The sequence below is a fragment of the Python bivittatus genome, unplaced genomic scaffold, assembly GCF_059951505.1.
Source record: "Python bivittatus isolate LINGU-HERP-01145 unplaced genomic scaffold, Pbiv_v1 ctg000330_np1212, whole genome shotgun sequence".
Taxonomy (NCBI): domain Eukaryota; kingdom Metazoa; phylum Chordata; class Lepidosauria; order Squamata; family Pythonidae; genus Python; species Python bivittatus.
The window spans coordinates 17,611,328-17,631,741 of record NW_028277058.1 but is presented as its reverse complement, the minus strand read 5'-3'; the positions used below and the strand labels follow the sequence as shown (position 1 = coordinate 17,631,741).

Sequence of the window (20,414 nt, the reverse complement as noted above, 5' to 3'; positions counted from 1 at the left end):
ACAATGTCTAAAAGTAACTCAAACAAGAACAAAAGAAAATTGGAGAGAAACAATTTGTTCTTTATTAACTGGTTCTTTCATTTGCTCAGTGAAATTGTTCAAATACAGTTTTGCAATCTTCATAACACAGTGAACTATTACATTTCATTTCAACTAAATTCTGTTTAACAGAATAAAACTGAACAGGATTAAATCTGGTTTAAAATGCCTATAATTGTACATATATAACTTAAATGTCAACAAGAAATTAATCACAAAAACATCCATTGGTCATTTCATTACTAATTTATATTTAACTGTTCTTTTCATGTAAATGATCCTGCAGTTATCTAAAATGAGAAAAGAAAGTGATAGATTACCTGGCAGAAGATCCCTGTCTAAACGCAACAATTAAGTCTTGTGACTATGAAGTTTTTACAGTCTGAACATTTAAAGTCACCACCCTGATTGGTTGGTGTTTGTTTATTTGTACAGAACCAATTGCAAATAGGCTATGAAGATTCTTCTTAGTCAAATATTTAAATGCTACTTCACAGATGTACTGATTGTTCATAAAAAACAGACCAGACTGCTACTCTAGTTAAAAGTTCAATTATTTCTAGTCTCATCATGTTTGTGAAAAAGGCATTTTATTCCATATGCTTTATAGTGATTCATGTCCTAGAATAATTTTTTGCAACAGAAAGTCATGAAATTACATATGCCTATTTCTGTCCCAACCCTCAGTGTAGCTGCAGGGAGGTAGAAATCAGAATGCAGTAGAAACAACATTCTTAGAGACATTCGGGATATTGTCTGGATCTCAGAAGAGCTAAAGGCTACTTAATTCCCCAGACAACAGTTTGTATGACATAGCTAAGGCAAATAACTTTAGCCCAAACAAAACTGGTCACTTTAAGGCTAATTCTAATCCTTGCTTGGTCAATTAACCCCATTTTCTTGTTCATATTGTGAATTAATCCTCCCACCACATACCCATGGATATGCGTGAAATGGATCAATACTTAATTTGTATACGTGAACTTGACAAGAGTTTGGTATGTCATTCTAACACTTTTGATTATGAACTGAGATTTAGGAAACAGGAAATTCCAGCTGAGAATATCCATTTGCCTTGAACTAGGAGAGCAATGAAAATACTCAGGGCCTGGAAAACACAAGATGTCAAGTCATAATGTGGTGTATTTGGTTTTGTATTAGGGCAATGTGTGAACCCAACCACTGAACCAAATGTCATGGCTTAGTATTTTGTGTAGCTCTATGGTACTATACTGCAGTTCAAAACATCATAATTAAAACAAATTGTAGCAAACTTTAGCACAATCTGTGAAATCAACTTATAAGTCCAATGCATTTCTGTTGCATGCTTTGTATCACTTAGGAATCTCAGCACAGAAGCAACAGTGAGAAAGTCATTATAACATGTGGGGCAAGGTGGTGGTGGTGGTGGGGGTTGTTAGTAGGGATGGATGAGAAATGTGTCACATTCAAATTTCAAGTTCTTAATCAAATTTCCATATCTTTATCTCTTGAATCTAAAGCATAACTGAATGCATGCCACAAAATCTCCCCAATTAATTTGAATTTAATAATACAATCAACATCTAAAAGGAAACCTACAGAAAAGCAGAATTTAAGATCTATATGCTTGGAAAAAAGGAGCATTTAAAAAGTGCCTAAAATGCAAACATCAGGAGAATTCTGCATGAACATTATGCAAATATGCCCACACTTTGTGACCAGCCAAAGGATCTCAGTTTCAAACATCAATGCACCTTGTACTAGGCATTTCATGCTGCATAGAGACATAAATGTTGTTAGAACTCTGAAATTTGCTAAATAACAGGATTGTTGAATCTGTTTTACATATATACAAACATATGTCACAGTTTTCTGGGTAAGATGAATTACACTGAGGAGTTTAATAGCAGTTATTACCCATAATATATGTAGGTCCCAATAAATAAAAAATATTAGGAACTACAGTATCTATATATACTATGAATAATATCTGACATTAAATGCAGGGTGACTAGCAAGACCAATAAATCTTTGTTAGAAATAGGAAGTACATTATTGTTTATGCCAGCTCAGATTTCAACAGCTTGTATTTCTTTTTTATCTACCATAACTATTTATGTCTGAAAAATAAAATTTAAATGTACTCCATCATCCTATATTTAGATGCCATGAACTTGAATGGTTTCTGAACCCCTAAAGTAGTTGGAAAAATGGATAGATCCTGAAATGTAGAACCCATCTTTGAATGATCTACATTTGAAGCCTCAGGTAATTCAATATGCAGCTGTTAGAATTTTAACTGGGGAGAGGAATTGAAACAATTCCTGCATTGTTGCTACATCTTGATTCACTAGAAATGTATTTCCCAATTCAATTCAAGCTACTTATAACCTTAGCTTAAGCTAGGTTATCTTAACAACCATCTCTTCCTACGTAAGCCTGTTGAACACTCATATCAACACTGAAAGGAATGTTCTTTTTACCCCAGTCAAAGATACAATGATAAGAACATGTGATAGGACTTTCTTTGCTTTGACTTCAACTTTGCCCAATATCCTTCTAAAGAGGTTCTGGCTGACTGTGAAAATATTCATTTCAACAAACAGACTAAATCAGAAATAGGCAAAAGGATGTCCTCCAAATAAAAGATAAAAAGGCTCTGGCCCTTTGGCACACAATGCGCTATCTTCACACCCATAGGAAAGGAGTGGAGTTTGTAACATGTCAGTGTGCTGTTGTTTTATTCACTTGCTCCCTTCTGAAAACCCCACTGTGGACAGCTGGTGAAAACAGGAGGCCAAATCCAAGCAGTTTCAGCCTTTGCTGCCATGTCTCTGCTAGAGAAAGGACACAAGTGCTCTCATCAGGTTTCTTGACCCAACTGATTTTTTTTTAAACTAACATTTTAATTTTAAAAAATTAAATATGAGGCTTGCATGCTACAAAAATGCCAATATCCTGCTTCATCCTTATTACAGGAATGGCACCCATAAACTCATACACAATCTCAGAAAACAGGCATGGTAGGTGGCTGCTGTTTATTTAGAATTTTGCCCCTCTGCCCAGAAAACAAAGGCACACCGATTGATCACAAAAAGCATATTGAGGGGATGGGTTACCTTCCAGTAAATGTATCTTTTATGACTGACTTCACCTCACGTGACACTTATTTTATGACTATGTAAGCCTCCTTCATAGAAATCATTATATATGCTGCCCATATGTGGCCACAAGCCCAAACTGATTGCTTCCCGTGCTCTAAGCCTTCAGGAATACTCTTGAGCTATATATGTTTGAAAAAGAATGTAAACTTAAATAAATAAATAAATAAATAAATATGCATCCCTGCTCAAATATTCTCTTTGAAAAGGAGGAAGGGAAACCACCACCACCAGCAGACAGGAATTAGATAACACCTGTAAAATCCAGTTAATCAAGCCCTTGTTGGCAACAGGGCCAGTAGCAGAACTTCATGAACATTTTACCTCTGGATTTGGGTGGAACAAAACAAAACACAATAAAAGTTAGAAGAGCTTCATCCCTTAGAAACTTTGCAACAGATTGTGCAACAGGAAGGAAGGAAGGAAGGAAGGAAGGAAGGAAGGAAGGAAGGAAGGAAGGAAGGAAGGAAGGAAGGAAGGAAGGAAGGAAGGAAGGAAGGAAGGAAGGAAGGAAGGAAGTCCACAGAATGGTTTAATTTACACAACTCTAACACAAACAATTGAAGATATACTAGCTCAGATACTGAGATGTCAGAACTGAGCAATAAAACCCAACAAGGGTGTCTGAGTGCTTAAAAACATCCTTGAGCTTGCTAAGTATGCCAAAAGTTAAATGTTGAAGATGAAGACTATCTTAGTTTCTACAGTTTACATAATCATAAAGAAAATCTCTTCCGAATGTCCTGTATAATAATATTATAAAACATCAAGTTAAGAAAGGAAAAGAAAAACAAGCTGTAGAAATAAGGTTGGAAATAACAGTAAGGCCAACCTATCTGCCCTGCAAAAATCCAGAAGACCATTAAATGGCAGCAAAGTGGTAGAGACAACTCATTAAGATTGTTGTTGTCATCTAGTGATTGGATTTTTGCAGCCCAGCTTTTGTAGCTCTAGAAATGGCACAAAACTCAGTGAGAACTTATATAATCAGTTCTTTCCTGGAAGGTCATTTCTGCAGTTTTGAATACACAAATAACAGAATGAAATTTAATCATACATATAAAGCAGTTGATTGGAAATGAATATGAGCCATCAGTTTAATAATGGATGAAAGACAGGTAAACGCAATTTTAGGTTGCATTAACAGAAGTAAAATTTCCAAATCATGGGATGTAATTGTTCCATTTTATTCTGCTTTGGTATTTATTCTGCTTTGAGTATTATGTCCAGTTCTGGGCACTACATTTTAAGAAAGATTCAGAAACATTATAACAGATTAAGATGAGGAGACAATAAGGATGGTCAGACAGCTAGAAACTAAGTCCTATGAAAAAAGATTGAGGGTTAGGGTTAGGGTTAGGATTTAGTATTTGAGAAAAGATAATGTGTGGCCGGGACAGAATGGAGACATGATAGCACTTGGCAGAACCTTCCTAAGAAAGCAGTTTGACCGTGGAACTACTTAGCCAGATGCGGGAAGAGTTCAAGCAGAAGCTAAAAAACTATTTCTCTGGGTGCTTTAATCTGGATTCCTGCACTGAACAAGGATTTGGATTTGATGACCTAAATGGCCCTTTCCAATTCTCTTATTTTAATATTCTATTTAAAAGCACATTGCTTCTTTAAAAGCTTCTGTAGACTCTTTAAAAGACCAATCTCTTATCATTGGAGGGATATGAGTGGGAGAGAAATTTAATAAATAAATAAAATAAATAAAAATAAATAAATAAAGCAAACTGTTAAACCGTCAGTGAAGTCCTCATAAGTTTGTGTCCCAAAGGGCTAGTTATTTTTTATCCTTAAGAAAAACAGCAGAATCACAGCTTACATTTTACTTGAAGTCAAAACCAAGTACCATCTAAAGTTAGCTGTCAAGTCATCATCCATTTCATAGCAGCATTTAATAGTTAATAAATAGGAAGTTAAATATGATTAATCAAAAATACTTCCATGCATACAGTGTTCTCACAGACAAGAAATTGACATATATAAAACCAGAGGCCTTGGGGCAGGTTGCAAAAATATAGTCTGAAAAAATCTCTTCTATAGATCTAGAGACAGTGGGCCCTAACATTTGGAATTTTTGAGTGGGCTGGCTTAGTTTTTGTTGTTTTTTAAATCCAGCCCTCACCCTCAAAAATCAGGGTCTTTCGGTCTTGTCCAAATGTCCCTTTGGATTGCAATTCTAAATACATTGGGGAAAACCTAGTGCAGCCCTTGAACCATCCCTGTATTAAGTTGGCTGCCCAGCCTTATGGTATAATGGCTATACCTTGCTCAGAACCTTCTTTGCCGTCTAACACAGAACATTCTCATCAAGCTCTAACCAGCCATAACCCAGTCCTGGTTCTGATGGAGCCTTTTCAGGAAGGGTCAAGGTTACCAACCAGCTATGCCAACCTCTAACCCCTAATGCCTGACAAAACCCAGAAATTGGAGGCTTCCAAACCCAGTATCCCACAGAAGCAATGCACATCCTTCAGTGTTACTTCAATCCTGGCATGTACCACAAAAAAGCAGAAAAAATAAGAGGTTTTTAAGCAGCAAGTGAATGTTTTTATTTTTAATTTAGAATAGGATATTTTCTGTATTGGTTCAGCACAGCTTAAGCTCTTTGCCAGACAATTCGGAGGCTGCTGTGCTCTCTTTTCCTCATTGCTACTGTCACTACCTTAAAAGAGGTACTGGGGAAACATTTGAGATATTTATTGCCATGAAAACCTTGAAGGTATTCAGCTAAACCTGACAAAGTTAATGTCTTTTTAATGGTCTATCATCCCTTATATTTTCAACCCAATAAATGAAGCAGGAGCAAACATGGATGTTTCTCCATTAGAGCTGACAGAACTTGGTTTAGAACTGTATCTTAAGAACAATTCAACTCAAACCTTGAACTGTTCAAATCAAGGCATGCTCTGTTTGAATCCTCTATTCAAAATAAATCAAGACAGATTCAGACAGCCTAATATTGGAAGAGGCTATTCCCTTTTTTAATAGGGGAAGATTTTCAGGAACATATCTGAAAACTAGGACTGCACGTGCTTTGAAAATGGTTTGGAAGAAGTACCTTGCACAAGTGTGATAACTCACTGCACGCATTCTCTCTCTCTCTCTCTCTCTCTCTCTGTGTATGTGTGTGTATCCATCTATCTATCTATCTGTCTGTCTGTCTCACTGTTATATATCTGCTGGAATTGTCTCAGAGTAATAATACTTTTTGTATAAGATGCACCTCTTTTCTATTTCCAATAAAAATAAGTTCCTCCCACTGGATAAATTCCCTGACACAAGGCTTCAGTCATCCTTAAAATAGAAGGGACCCCCCCCAACACACACACACACACACACACACAAATCTGGAAAAAGCCAGTTTGTCTTCTGTAAAATGAACTGTTTCTTGGGGCTTTAGCCAAGGAAGTAGATAGTCCATTTTTCTGCATCAATAAACCCAAATAAACATAGTTGCAGGTGGAGAAATAAATAGTAGTATTCTCTCTTGTCTAAGTCAAAAAACCAAACTATATCACCCTTGGTGGTGGAATTCAACCAAACACAAGACGTTCCGCCCTCAGCAGGGCTCAATTCAACAATTCAGGTCCACCCTTTTAGCAAAACAAGTGCAAACAGTTCCCTTTATAGTATGCTGGGGAGAGGGAGGGCAATAAAAGGTTAACAAAAGTGGCAAGAATCAACATACTTGAAGTTCTTCATTAAAGAGGGGTAAATATCTGGGAACCTGACATTTTACTTTGCTTGTATTTTAAAGGACAATGAATCCTTACTTACAAGGAATCCATTATTTTATTACAACCTTTTGGGTAACTCCAGTTGAAACGTTTTCTGTTACAATAATCCTATCTATAAATAACAATGTTTTCCCCCAACTTGAATTGCAAAATTTGTCATAGAAATTAGGTGTAAGTTTTGATGTTCTTGTTTATTGTCCATTTAGTTTACAAAAGCTTCACTACTATACTACCTGGAAAACATAAAAATGATAAAGTTATCCTACCTATCAAACTGGTGAGTGTGTTCCAACAGCCTGCTCATAGATTCATCCCTTTATCTCAGTGTTGTCCAAACTTGGCCACTTTAAGATGAGTGGACTTCAACTCCCAGAATTCCCTAGCCAGCATGGCTGGCTGGGGAATTCTGGGAGTTGAAGTCCACTCATCTTAAAGTGGCCAAGTTTGGACAACACTGCTTTAGCTGTAGCACTGCCATAGATAGGTACACTGGAGATGACATCCAAAAGTGACGCAGTTGCAAGTGTCATATTGTGATATATTAAAAAACGATTGCCTTCATTCCACCGTGTTTTACACAGAATTATATTCTACATATCCACCTGTACTTGTGCTTACACTGATACGTTTTGCTGCAAACACATTTGTGAATTCTTCTTTGTTTATAAAACAGACACACAGGCTAAAAGCCAAAAGCTTCTCAGACAATTAGTTGCTTGGTCCTCTTTCCTGCAAAACAATGTAGTCTATAAACTATAACTGGGATGAAAGGGTTAAAAATAAACACTTTAATCCTTGGTCACTGATTAGCAGATGTATGGCAAATAATGTTCAAATACAATTTCATTATTAAGCAATCATTTGAGAACGTGATACTAGTTTTGCCTGCTGATAACCTAGTCTCCTTGCAATCAATCCAGGATTCCAGTCTGTACTTTGAGATTGAATTTTATCTCTTATATGATTCATGCTGATGAGTGTTTCATAACTCAAAGGCACACGTGCTTAGTGGTCAGTTGAAATATTGAGCAATATTCCCCATCTGCTATGGGAGCTGCATTGGTTACCAGTAGGTATCTGAGTGCAATTCATGGTGCTGGTCACTACCTATAAAACCCTCTATGGCTCAGAGCCTGGGCATTTTAGAGGCTGCCTTTCCCTGATAGTTTCTGCTTGCCAACCCAAACAACAAGGGAATGCCTGCCAGGAGGTATGGTGGACATTGTCTGTAACAGTTCCCCTCCTTTGCAGTTTGCCCCTGAAGCAAGAATGGTCTCATGGCCTTTTGGAAACAGGAAAACATGGCTCTTCCAGAAGGCCTTTGGGGCCTAATAATAACCAGCTCAACACATTTTAGCTAATTAATTTTAGAACCGAATTTGACAGATTAGATTTTGGATGTTACTCTTTTAATTAATGGCAGTATTAATTTTGCACTGTGTTTTATTTTCTAAATTCTGTAAGCTTCATAGAGTCTTGTAAGGTTTTAGGTGGTAGACAACTCTCATAATTAATTAAATAAACTGCTTCCTATTTTTACCAGAAATTATATGAAGAATAAGTTTAGTGCTTTAGAAAATTAAGAATAATGTAGTCCAGTAGTGTGGCAACTCAAACCTGTATTTTCAACAGATGTAATTCCCATTCCATTGAACAGTTCTTATATAAAGATGGTTATAAAGATGATCTGTCCTGTGATATCTTAACTGGGTGCAAATTCCAGAAAAACAGCTGAGACTTTACAAAAATCACAGATTTTGGAAGTAGTTCTAGTCCACTATTGCTGAAAATAGTGCAGACAAAACTCAGACTCTGGAACAAAATATTTGATTTCATAGTAACAAAAATATGGTTCAGGGCCACATAAATAGTGTTTTATGGACAGTTCCTTTTGTATTAAAATCCATAAAACTGGACTTTTATTCCATAGAAGCATGTGTCTAAAATTCATCTCCTTAATCAGATGAAGTAAATGACTAAAAGAAATGTGACTGCTATTCCATTAAATGTTGTAGCAGATTTCCTCTTATAATTCTCAATACACTTTGTCTGAACTAGTGGTAGCTTATAAGATTCCATATGTAACTGAATTGTTTTTCCTTATTTCTCTTCATTTTGTTCTCTTCCCAGCTATTTGAATGCTGCTCATTTTTATTGCATGCATTATATTTTGTCTTCTTTTCTCCATTGCTTACTTTCTTCCTCTGTTTTTTCCCCACCCTATTTGTCCATTCATTCAGTCCTTCCAAAGGTCAATGAAAAAGCCTAATACCATGATTTCAAAAGTGCCAAGTGTCAACTTTTAGATAACTTCCTAAGAGGCTGGCAAAGGGACTGGAAAGGAAATGAGGACAGGAAATCAACCAGGGTAGAGACTTCACAGTACCTTCGCTGACATGAAGCAAAATGACATCCAAACTGATTGGTAACTGTGATCAGAATAACAATAGATGCCTCCTACTCAAACTTTCTTATAAAGTTCAGAAAAGCTTATGAAAAGAGACTCATATTTTAAAAAAAAAAAGCAAGACAACATTGTGGGTTGAACAGAATATAATGACAGCTCATTTGAAAGATGGAGAAACAAATGAATAAGTTTTCTGATTTCATTCTATGGTATCATCTAAAATATTAATTGCAGTTTCAAATAAATGGAGAATTGGATACCAATTCAGTATACTGAAACTGTATTTTAGAGAGAGACTATTTTAGAAAGACAATATAGAGAGAGATACAATAGATATAGATAGTACGTATAGGTAGTACAGACATTAAAATGATTTAAAATTTAACCTTTAAAATCAACTTATTGAGCAGCTGCTTCAACTGCTTACTCAACTACTTTAAAAAGGTGCTATGCATATTCCACATCACCTCTTCTAAATCATTATATATATACTGTGTGTATATATATATATACACACACACACACACACACACACACACACATAAACACACACTCATTTAGATTGCTAATATACATGCACATTTATTTTGATAGCTACATATATTATAATCAACTATAAATAAATATGGATATATCTCATCTTTTATGCTTATTTCACTATTAGCAGAATAAAAGTAATAATTTGAAGAGGTCAGTATGACTGTATAGTTACTGGGTATTTTCATGTTAAATACTTCATTAGTCTTAATAACTGTTTTTAGTGAATTATTTTCTGTTTATGCTTGTGTTACTGTCACTGGTAACCCTACATGTTGCTATACTTCCATTATAGACAATAAATGTGAAATTAAATTAATGTGAAGTTAGAGGCCAAGAAATAGGAAAGGCAAACATCACAACGCAACAAGGTTACATAATTGAGCAAAAGGAAATTTGGTGATTGTTCACCTTACTATATAGAAATATATACTAGCAGCCACTAGATGACATTGAGCATTGCGGGGTCAGGCTGCATATCTGAATGAGTTCCACATAACCTGACATGGTGATAAGACTGTTCATGAAACAAGAGGGGCATATTTTAGCCTACGTCACCAGCTGGAATGGTTTTTCATTTAGGTGCTTGAGAGAGGACAAATGATGTAGCAAAAAATGCAAGAACAACATTGAAAGAGATAATGAATGGTGCCAATGTGAAATGTAAGGGCTTTTGATTCCATTATACTTTGTCCTTTTTGCTATCTACATTTTACAAATAGAGGCTGAGTGTCAAGGACAAATTTCTTAGATATCCCAATATGCCAAATCTCCAAATAAGTTACAGATGCCTTCAAGCCTACCAACTCTTTTCCTAAAAACTAGAACCTAATATAGTAAACTTTCTTGAGTGGTATTAATAAGAAAAGATTAGAAACATGACTGGTTATCTAGAACAGATTTTAGCCTGATTAATAAGAAAGATTTTGTAACAAAGCGAAGTCCTTATAGAGCATTATTTTTCTCTAAACTTTAAAAAAACAATTGGCTGGAAGTAGTGACCTGAAAGACTAACAGAGAATTCAGTATCAGCAACAGCAGCACAAAGCATTTAATTCATCCAACAGGAAGGGAAAGACAAGTTCAACTTCCACCATTTCCTTTGCAAGCATCAACTTCTTTAAAGAGCTGGAATTATGTGATTGTGAGTAGAATCAGGACCAAGTGTCAGTGCTGAGCTGACCAGTAACACTGAATTAGTTCAGATGTGCTTTTTTTCTTGTTTATGCTTTCACTTCTGAACAGAACTGGACTATGATGTGCTCAGATATTAAGGGTAATGTGAGGCATTTGCAATTTGTATTGTCGATTAATGGGCTGACTGCTGTTGACATTAAAGGCACTTTTAAGCAGTCACAGAGTTATTTATTCATTTTGTTATAAACAGACAATAGAAATAAATTCAAAGTCTGCAATTGTGGGGGAAAAAAGATTTACTTTCTTGAACTCCTTAAGTCTTCATTCTGAATGCCTCTATTTTCCATACATTTTTCAGGAGTAGTTCTATTTTCACAAGCAAATACAAGAACTCAGTGCTTCTTCTAGGACACAGGTATTTTTCTGCACCCTTCTCCCACTGACACATCCACATTAAAAAATATATGATCATCTCTGATACAAGCAATAGTCTTCTAATGATTTTTTTTCCCTCAAGGCTACAAACGTGTTCCCAGTTAACCCTTGACCTCAGGATGCACAGCAAATAAGTACCTGCATGATTTAATGAGAAAGCATGCATAGTTCAAGTTGTATTTAGCATAAAACTAGCCCTTTCTACAAATGATAAGTCAGAAGCTTGTTGCTTATGGGAATGTGGGGCTATTATATGGAATCAAAGGGTTTTCCAACAAAACTTATGTGCACACATCCTATTAAGCACCACATGATTAGGGATTCGGAAGAGCTTCTGCATTTAATATTTTGGAAATATTAAATAAGTTTTTGAATCCCTATTACCCAACATAATCTATAATTTAATACTGAATATAATGTAGAAGCATATAATTAAACAATAAGTGTAAGTTTCTCCAAGAAGTTTCGAAATAGCTTGAACAAAACCCACTATAGTGAATGCTAAGTGGAGAGCATATTCTCAGAGACCATCACTGAAACACATTCAGCCTTTATAACTTGTACAGTTTGTTATACTTTGCCTTAAGCAGCAACAGTTGCATATATACAAGCCAACTGAATATAATTCTCTGTTCAATTCTGAGTTCTAATAAGATGTTATAACAGAGTTCAGATACACTGTCTCTGTTCTCATGCAGTTAGCTGATACTTTGGACTTTTACTGACATTTCCTTGACAGTTTGGCTAAATAATCCATTTTATTCTGGAAAAGGCAACCAATCCAAAGATTTTAAGATTGTCAGGAACAAGAGGAGAGCCCCGGAAAGGTCAGAATCTAACTGTTGCTATACTTCCTCTGTTGATTAAATTAAAAGTAGTTACTTTCATGGAACTGCAGATACATACAAATCCCTACTTGACTGCCAAAGTTTTTTGTTAAGCCATCAAAACATGAGGATACTTGTAAATGAGCAAATTCAAACTCTTTTTGAATATTGACCCAACCCAAAACATCCTCAATCCCAAAATAATCTGATTACACAATCAACAGGATAATTGTAATCCTCTCCTGGGCTTAAGAGAGTTCAAGTTAACAGCATTAAGTAAAGCCAAATAACCTGGAATTTCTCCCAGGATGGTTTTCATTCCCAGCACTCTTCCTATTTATCCACTTGTTTCAATTTATCTGAGTCCTGACAGTCACTGAGTCCCTTGTTTCAAAGTCTAAAACTGCTTTTGAATTTAAATATATCCAGAATTCATTTTGATTGGTATCAACATGTCTATGAGTTTAAATTCAGTTCCAAGGTCAATCCAAACTAGGATCAGCTTGGCTTGTGAGACCATTCTTATAGCCCTATACTAGTATTACCCTCCATGTGTGCACATACCCACTTTACTTTGGTGTTTAGGCCAGTTTTTCAACTCAAGTCTTCCTTACCTTTATTTAACTATTTTAATACCACATTTGCCCAGAGATAAAACTTTTCCCACTGATGAGGTTTCTTCAGGGGATGCAGACTTATTCTATATATAGCACAGGTTAATTTATAAGCGCTCTGTTTCTCAATGGCTTGCATCCTCTGTATGAGTTACCAGTTCCATGTTTAATGGTGAAAGCAGAAGAGGAAACTCAGGACATTGTAGCAACTGCTATAAAAGAAACTCAAATCAATCAGGGCAACTAATTAGTCAACAATTTCTTCTAAACAAACCTTCCTATTTCTTCCATGTCTGCTTTTCTCTATCTGTCTTTTTTGTTTATCTTAGAATAATCAAACTGAGTAGAAGATCTGTGCAATGAATATGCCGGCTACAAACCCCGATTCTTACAGCCTGCCTACAAGCCCTTCATGCCAGAAGTCCAAGAGTCCAATTAATATATCATGCAATAACCTTTCAGCACAACATAATATCCGATGGTGCCTAAGCTGTTTGAATACATATTCTAAGTACATATCCAAGGGTTGGGAGTCTGGGGGTAGCAACTGCTCTCTATGTTCCTCCAAGTATCTTTGATCAACCAAGGACTGTATTTACTTGCATACTACTTAATAGTTATAATTGTTCAACTCATTTTTTCATATTTCTACTTTTAAATGAATATTTCTACTTAGTCACTATATTTCACCAGCACTCAGCTTTCATTGGCATACAGTTCTCCAGAACTTATATTCCCATTTCCACCAGGCCTCCTCCTATTCCTTCTTTAAAAATTTAATTTTCTCCATTTTCAAACATTTCTTTTGAACTACTAGTTCTATCAGTACTATGCCATTTGCTAAATTCTTAGTACACTACATGTACATATGTAATTAATTTTGTCAGCCCCAATAAAACTTTACAAGTTAAGGGTACCATGAGATGTTCTATTTACTTGCTCTCTTAGGTATGAGAGATTGTGAGGATTCTGACAAAGGAATGGAATAGAGTAGACATAAATAATCATGAGACAGAAGACAATCAATTGGCAACTTATTAAATAGCAAGAAACCTGAATGTTTCAAATCATTCAAAGAAACTCCACCTTAATGAACTCACTATAAAGGAGAGTTGGAATTTTTTACAATTTGCAAGATTCTGTATTTGCCCCTAGGCCAACATTAAAGATACCTTACTGAAACCCATGTAGCTGCTGATTTCTTGATCTTGACACTAGGCAAGAAGTGAGTGCTTCAGTTCAAATTCCTAAGTTTTCCACCATACCATCATTCATATCATTGCCTCCCATAGTATGGAAGCATAATAAGTCTGATGTGTTTATATTCTAGTTTGGCCTCTTGGAAAATTGCAATATTATGAAACCTTGATTACCTGACCTTTATACAGCAGACTTTGTGTGAAATTGACTAAATTTCTATAGTGATTTGCATTATTCATGTAATGACATAATTACACAAATTACTTAAATCACCACAATGATCTTTCCAATTTAATGAACAATTGGGAACAATGCAAACTTTCTCCCAACCAATTAATCCATTAAATCAAGGTTTCACTATAAAGATCTTCTGGGCCTTTTCTGCTGTGGGTCATCATTCAGACCTCAAAGTTTGCAAACTCCTGTTCAAATTTTTATTGGGAACTATTTTTCTTCCTTCAGCTACAATAGCAATCCTCACATTCAAGCTCTTCAAACTGCAACCAAAACTCCTGAAATTAGGTAACAACCTATAACCTGCTGAATGAACAGAATCACAAATATCACTTCTCATCATTCCTCCATTTATTAACCTTCATATTTCAATTCAATAAAATAAAATAGTGTCTACTGTGGTCAGGAAAAGAATGGAAGATGGTAAACGGGAAACCAAGACACAGAATTTAGGATAATGTTGTTATCCTAAATTTAGATCCCAATTTAACTTCTGACAGGAACAAACATTTTTCTGGAGCAGGTTCCAGGACCTTTTTCAGTCTCTGAGTGCTGGAGTTTTGGGTGGTTTCTTGGACCATTAATAGAAACAAAAGCAAGCTGATTGAGAGACCCAAGAATTCTTTACACAATACATGACAATAACATTGTGACCTCCTTCATACATTAGAAATCTTGTCACTGGTGAGGTGAAGCCAGTAGTAACTCAGTGGTGTCTCATTTTATATCCTGTAAGACCTTGCTACGTTGAGACATGCAATATCTTTGTAAACCCACTGTGATCAACATATATAAAGGGCAGAGCCATCAACATTCTTTGCCAACTTGCAATAAAAACTTTAAAACACCATAAAAATACATTCTTGCACACCCTGAGAAGGTTATATAAAAACAGCATCCTGTTTTGAAGAAGTGAGGAAATGGGGTGATATTTTTTTCAAGGTTTTTTTAATTGATTTCTAACAAAACACTTAATAACCAATATTTCAAACCTCTCTCCCATCCTTTTTTTTTTTTTTTTAATCTGCGCTCAGTCGTTACCGACTCTGCAGTGACTGCTTGGACGAGTCCTTGCAGTTTTCAAGGCAAGGTGTTTCGGAAGTGGTTTTGCCAGAGCCTCCTTCCTAGAGCAGAGCCCAGCTGGCGAGCGCAGGAGGCGGGGTTTCCGTTGCTTCGCGCCCTTTTCGGGCGAGTGCAGTTTCACGCTTACCGGCAACTGCTCCTGACTCCTTTTGCAAGGTGCCACCAGCATTTTTCCTCCCACCGGAGTGAGAGTCCCCATTTATCTACTCACGTGAGTTTTCAAACTGTTGGGTTGACAGGAGCTGGGGAGGAAAAAGAGCTCACCCTGTTAACGCGAAGGCTGGACTTGAACCGCTGAAGCATCGACCATTTCTGGCCGGCAACTTTCAGCGTCATTAAGCCACTGCGCCACCGCGTCCCCCATCTCTCCCATCCTAATCTGGCTTTTAAACTGAATAACCTTTAATCCTGGATTTAAGGACATAATTATATAACAAACCACTTAGAACGTTGATGATACCATATGGCTATCAACATAATCTAGAAGTTTATTTAGTCTTAAATAAGATTAGCCAACAACAGCAACAACTTATCATTCAGGGACCAAGACAATTAAGGAAAAAAGAGAGGGTATTTTAAGCAATGATATTTTAAAAAGGATATAAAAATGTATTGTTTCAGTACAGTGACAAGGCCTTGGAAAAAAATTACTAGTTCACAACAGTTCTGACAAATCTACTACCCTCATATACATTTCCTTGGCTACAAAGAACATGCTAAATCTGTATTTGGGTTAATGTAGCTAAAGTTCCATATTTTATAATTGCAGGATGAGAATTTAGAGAGAGATGAATCTAGTCAAAATATGAAAATTAAGAATTGCTACCTCCCCTTCTTTAATGTTTTGTTTGTACATTAGAAAATAATCAGTATTTGGCTTCTTGCTCAAGTTCTTTCTTTCTTTCTTTCTTTCTTTCTTTCTCTTTCTTTCTTTCTTTCTTTCTTTCTTTTCTTTCTTTCTTTCTTTTCTTTCTTTCTTTCTTTCTCAAATTTATATATGCCACCCATCTCACTATACAAGTTAATTCTTGTGTTAACTCTAGTAGTAACTTGTGCATTTTCAGCTTGTTGGGTTAGAAGCTCAAGTGTACTTGTATAATACAGCTGATGGGTGCAGCCTTTGGCTGTAATCCATAATTTCTCTCTGCTCAAGGGACTAATAGCAAAGGAGAGGCAAAACAGACCAAATCATGTAGAATCTGACTGGAAGAAGAGTTAGAACAAACAAATAAACACTTTGTTTATACAGCATAAATTTAACCTGTAGATTTCACAGTCAAAATACAGGCCGCCAAATGCTAGTTGGAAGGGAGAGGCCTATGTCTCCTGTTGGAGGCCATCCTGAAACACCTGGCTGATAATTCAGTTCAAATCCTTTATTATGGTCAATGACCAAATGTGTAGACATTTCTTAGAAATAAAATGCTAGACTTAATTAGTCCTTGGTCTGATACAGCAAGATTATTCTCATGTTCTTATCTTTCTCCTCTTAGTGGCACTCTTTGAAATTAAGACCATCATCCTAACTCAGTTATATCCAGGAAACAGAAAGGGTTATGCAAATAATTCAAAACGGGGCTCATACAGTTCTTCTGGAAACCACTCCTGTTCCTCATGCATGTAAACACATATTCACACTGCTTCACTGAGAGAAAGAACAACGTGAAATTGCTGTGTATAAACAGGTGGAGTGAAGTGGTTATAAACTACTATGCATGCAGAGGCAGCCATATAAGCCTAGAAAAAAAAAGCTACTTTAATTATCCAGAAGAGGGGCTTCAAATATGTTCCCACCTGTTCCATTCCAAAGCACCTCTTTTGAAGGATTTGCACAGTCCTAGAACAGGGCAGCATTCATTAACTAGTGATATGGGAGAGTTTATGCCATAATAAATGTGCAGGTCTCATATGTGTCACAGGGTTTTGTTGGTTTTATCATCAATACTGACATGTAACAGTCTTTCCCAAACTGATCCATTCTCAGTCACTGATCCATAGCAGCTGAAGTCCAGAGACTGCCTTCACACAATATGCCTATTCCAGTTGCTAAGTCATAGGAAACAGAGCCAAGGGTAATGCTAACCAAACTTAGCATTTGAAGTAGATGCATTTCCTAAGGACTTTATCTTATGTGGCTAAGCAAGTATATTATGTGACTGTAGCTAGGGTGCTTAAATAAATGTTTTCTTTATTAGTAAATCTTGCAGACAGAGTATGCAGTAAGTTCAGAGAAAAATGGAAGTAGGGCTGAAATTGAACCAGCTGTGATCATTTGATTATTAATAAATACAGTTTAGTGATGGGTAGTTCACTTGATAATGAGATTTGGTGCTCATGGAAAGAATGGGGGCTTTCATTAAAAAAAAAAAAATCTGTACCATGCAATATGTCTGGAATTGCCTTTGCTTTCAATTGCTTCAAAGTGAAGCGAATTGTAAGTAAAATACAAAGGTAGCACATTTCTACTTTCACTGCTATTCTAAATACATTTGGGGGTTATGAGGTAGACCGAGTCCAGGAGAGCATACACCATGATAAATCTGTCCATCGTGAGTCCAAAGATTCCTTACACCAGAGCTTTCTATGTTAGTAACACTCACACATACACACACGTGCACATGCACACATACATACACAGAAATTCCAAAACCAAGGGAATTCCACTTGTCTTTGACAGCTCCAGAGCTTTCTTCCCCCGTGGGGTGAAAAGGACCTAAAAAGTATTACTTTAACGGACTTCCCCAGGGATGACGGCGCATCGGAAAGACTCCTATGAGTAGGTAACTCAACGTGTCCTTGATACCCGCTGGCTGACAGCGATCCCAGCTGTTCAGCGGCACTCCACGTGGCCTCAGATTGCTCCCAACCCGACGAGAACCAACCGGCTTCAGCAAGTCAGCCGAGCCCCTGTCTCACGGCATCCCCTCCCTCCACAGATGGGTCGGACGGTGCCTTTTCATTCGGCCGCCTCCGCCTCCGCACGTTTCCCATTGGCCAAGTCCGAGGTGGGGCCTGGAAGCCAGAAGTGCCTGCTTGTGGCCCAATTCGCAGGCTGGCGAAGGTTACCGGACCAGGGTCCGCCACCCACCCATCCTTGGACAGGGACCAGAGCCAAGCCGGGCCAAACCGGTCCGATACCCATCGGCCTGGGAAGAAATATACACCACTATCTCGGTTAACCGGTTTCTCCCGGAATTGAAGAGGAGGGGAAAAGGGCCGGGCTGTGCATAGGGAGACAGGACGCGTGATGCTGCGGCTGCTTCTGTCCCCGCCTTAGCCGCCGCCGCTCCTCCTCCTGCGGCAGCGCACAGCTAACGGACTGGTCCCAGAGGGGTACACGCTGGCGTGCACCGGCCTCGTCACCCTCCCCAAAACAGCCCGCGGTGCTTATCCCAGTAGAGCGAAGCCACATTCAGAGCTGCTTTCAAGATGGCTGCTTTTAGGTCCGGGTGGAGGGAAACGTAACACATTTGCAATTCTAGAGTCTGTAGCCTCTTAGAGAGGTAAAGCTGGTTTTGTTAGTTTCTTAGCGCAGGAATCCGGGTGCAAAAGGTTGCGGCGCTGGAAGGGGGGGCGTTAATCTGACAGTCGGTTGGTGACTTGGCGTGGAACAAGAGGGTCCTCGGCTAGGCTCCCCGTATCGCCCCACAGCGTGATGTCTGGGGCGGGGGGGGGGGAGAAGAAACGTGAACTTACGTAAGTGTCCCCGTGCACCCTCGTGTACGCGGCCCAAGGTGTGTGTATCATTTTGTCTATAGGGGCGATTGCCAATTTCACGAGTCACTGGGGCATCTCTAGGTCATCTATCAAATGGGAGGGGGGAGGAGGCGGGGTTTGTGCAGAAACCTCCCCCGTCCAAGGGCAAGCCGTTCTGCAAGTGCCGGAGAAGGTGGTGGGTTTGAGCGTTTGGTTGTTCATTCAACTTTGTGGCAACCTTAGTGCTTCCGCTTGCCAACGGTTCACTAGAAGCTCTCCCACGCATCTCCCGCTTTCACGCGCATTTAGCAAAGCGGCCCGTGAGTGAAGCATCCACATGGTGAACGGGGGGTGGGGTTGCCCCTCATCCAAAGCAACGCGGTCCAGCCGCAGTAGCAGCAGCAGCAGCAGCAGCAGCGAGGCGGCAGAAAAGGACGCTCTTCTCTGCGTTCCGTGCCTGGGCTGGGAAACGGCGGCCAGGCGGGTTACAACGTTCCTACACAGTGCCACGCGCTCCGAGGGCAGCGGCGGTAGAAGCAGGGACAGGAACACGAAGCGGTGGCAACGGGCACGCTTGGCTAGGAATAAACAGATCGCAGGCTGCTGCTGCCGCCCCTTGCCTCCACCCCAGCCGCCCTTCCCAAGCTGCGCCAAGGGGTGCAGGCTTTGCCTTAAAGAACCCACTGCGTGGATCTGTTTTACGTTACCTGGCTTCGTCTCTCTGCCTCTCTCTCTAGCTTAGGCTGGGTGGGTTGGGTTGGCTCTAATCTTGTCGCCGCCGCGCCGGTTCCTGCTCCCTGTCACTGGGTGAATGGGATTATTTATTTATTTCCCGTGACGTGATCCGCAGCGGGAGGAGGAGGCGACACGAGGCTGAGGGGCCTTTTGTGCAGCCCGTCTGAGGCTGCCTTCAGCCGGAGGCCGAGGAGGAGGAGGAGCGGGGAGCTGCTCGCGGTCACCCGACCTGTCCTCGCCTGCTTTTGTTGTTGCGGCTGCTGGTGCTCCCGCTGCGAAGGATTGGTGTCAAGGACAGTCAGGAGCTCGAGTAAGCATCCCCCGCCTTGGCGAAGTAGGGCGGAGGCTGCCTGCGGTGGGAGGCGGAGGCGCCTGCTGCTGAGCTCCAGTCTCCGAGCCGGCAGCTCTTCCTTCCCGATGGGCGGCGAAGGAAAAGGCGGAAAACGCGAAGGAGGCTGGCAAGATGCGGAGAAGGAAATGCGAAGGGACTCAGAGCAGCCCTGCGAGATTCCCGTTTCCAGGGTGGCGGTAACGCGCTCTGGGCCAGCGGCGTTAAGACAGTTCGAGGTGTTGCTCTGCTT

The 20,414-nt window shown here is 38.9% G+C and overlaps 1 protein-coding gene and 1 long non-coding RNA gene across 6 annotated transcripts in view; one reads left to right on the top strand and one right to left on the bottom strand.

The window, feature by feature from the left end:
* Positions 1-19,977, bottom strand: part of SLC16A7 (solute carrier family 16 member 7) — a 119,998-nt gene extending 100,021 nt beyond the window's left edge. For 2 of the 3 annotated variants that reach the window (XM_007424521.4, XM_025164279.2), the window contains exon 1: positions 19,806-19,977. The gene's annotated coding sequence lies outside the window, so the exon portion shown is untranslated. Of the gene's footprint in view, positions 1-18,036; positions 18,183-19,805 lie in introns of those variants that run through there. The other variant, XM_088141771.1, reaches the window with a different exon arrangement.
* Positions 18,984-20,414, top strand: part of LOC148215906 (uncharacterized) — a 75,418-nt gene continuing 73,987 nt past the window's right edge. For 2 of the 3 annotated variants that reach the window (XR_015796396.1, XR_015796394.1), the window contains exon 1: positions 19,008-19,136. This is a non-coding gene — a long non-coding RNA (uncharacterized LOC148215906). Of the gene's footprint in view, positions 19,137-20,414 lie in introns of all 3 variants that reach the window. The other variant, XR_015796395.1, reaches the window with a different exon arrangement.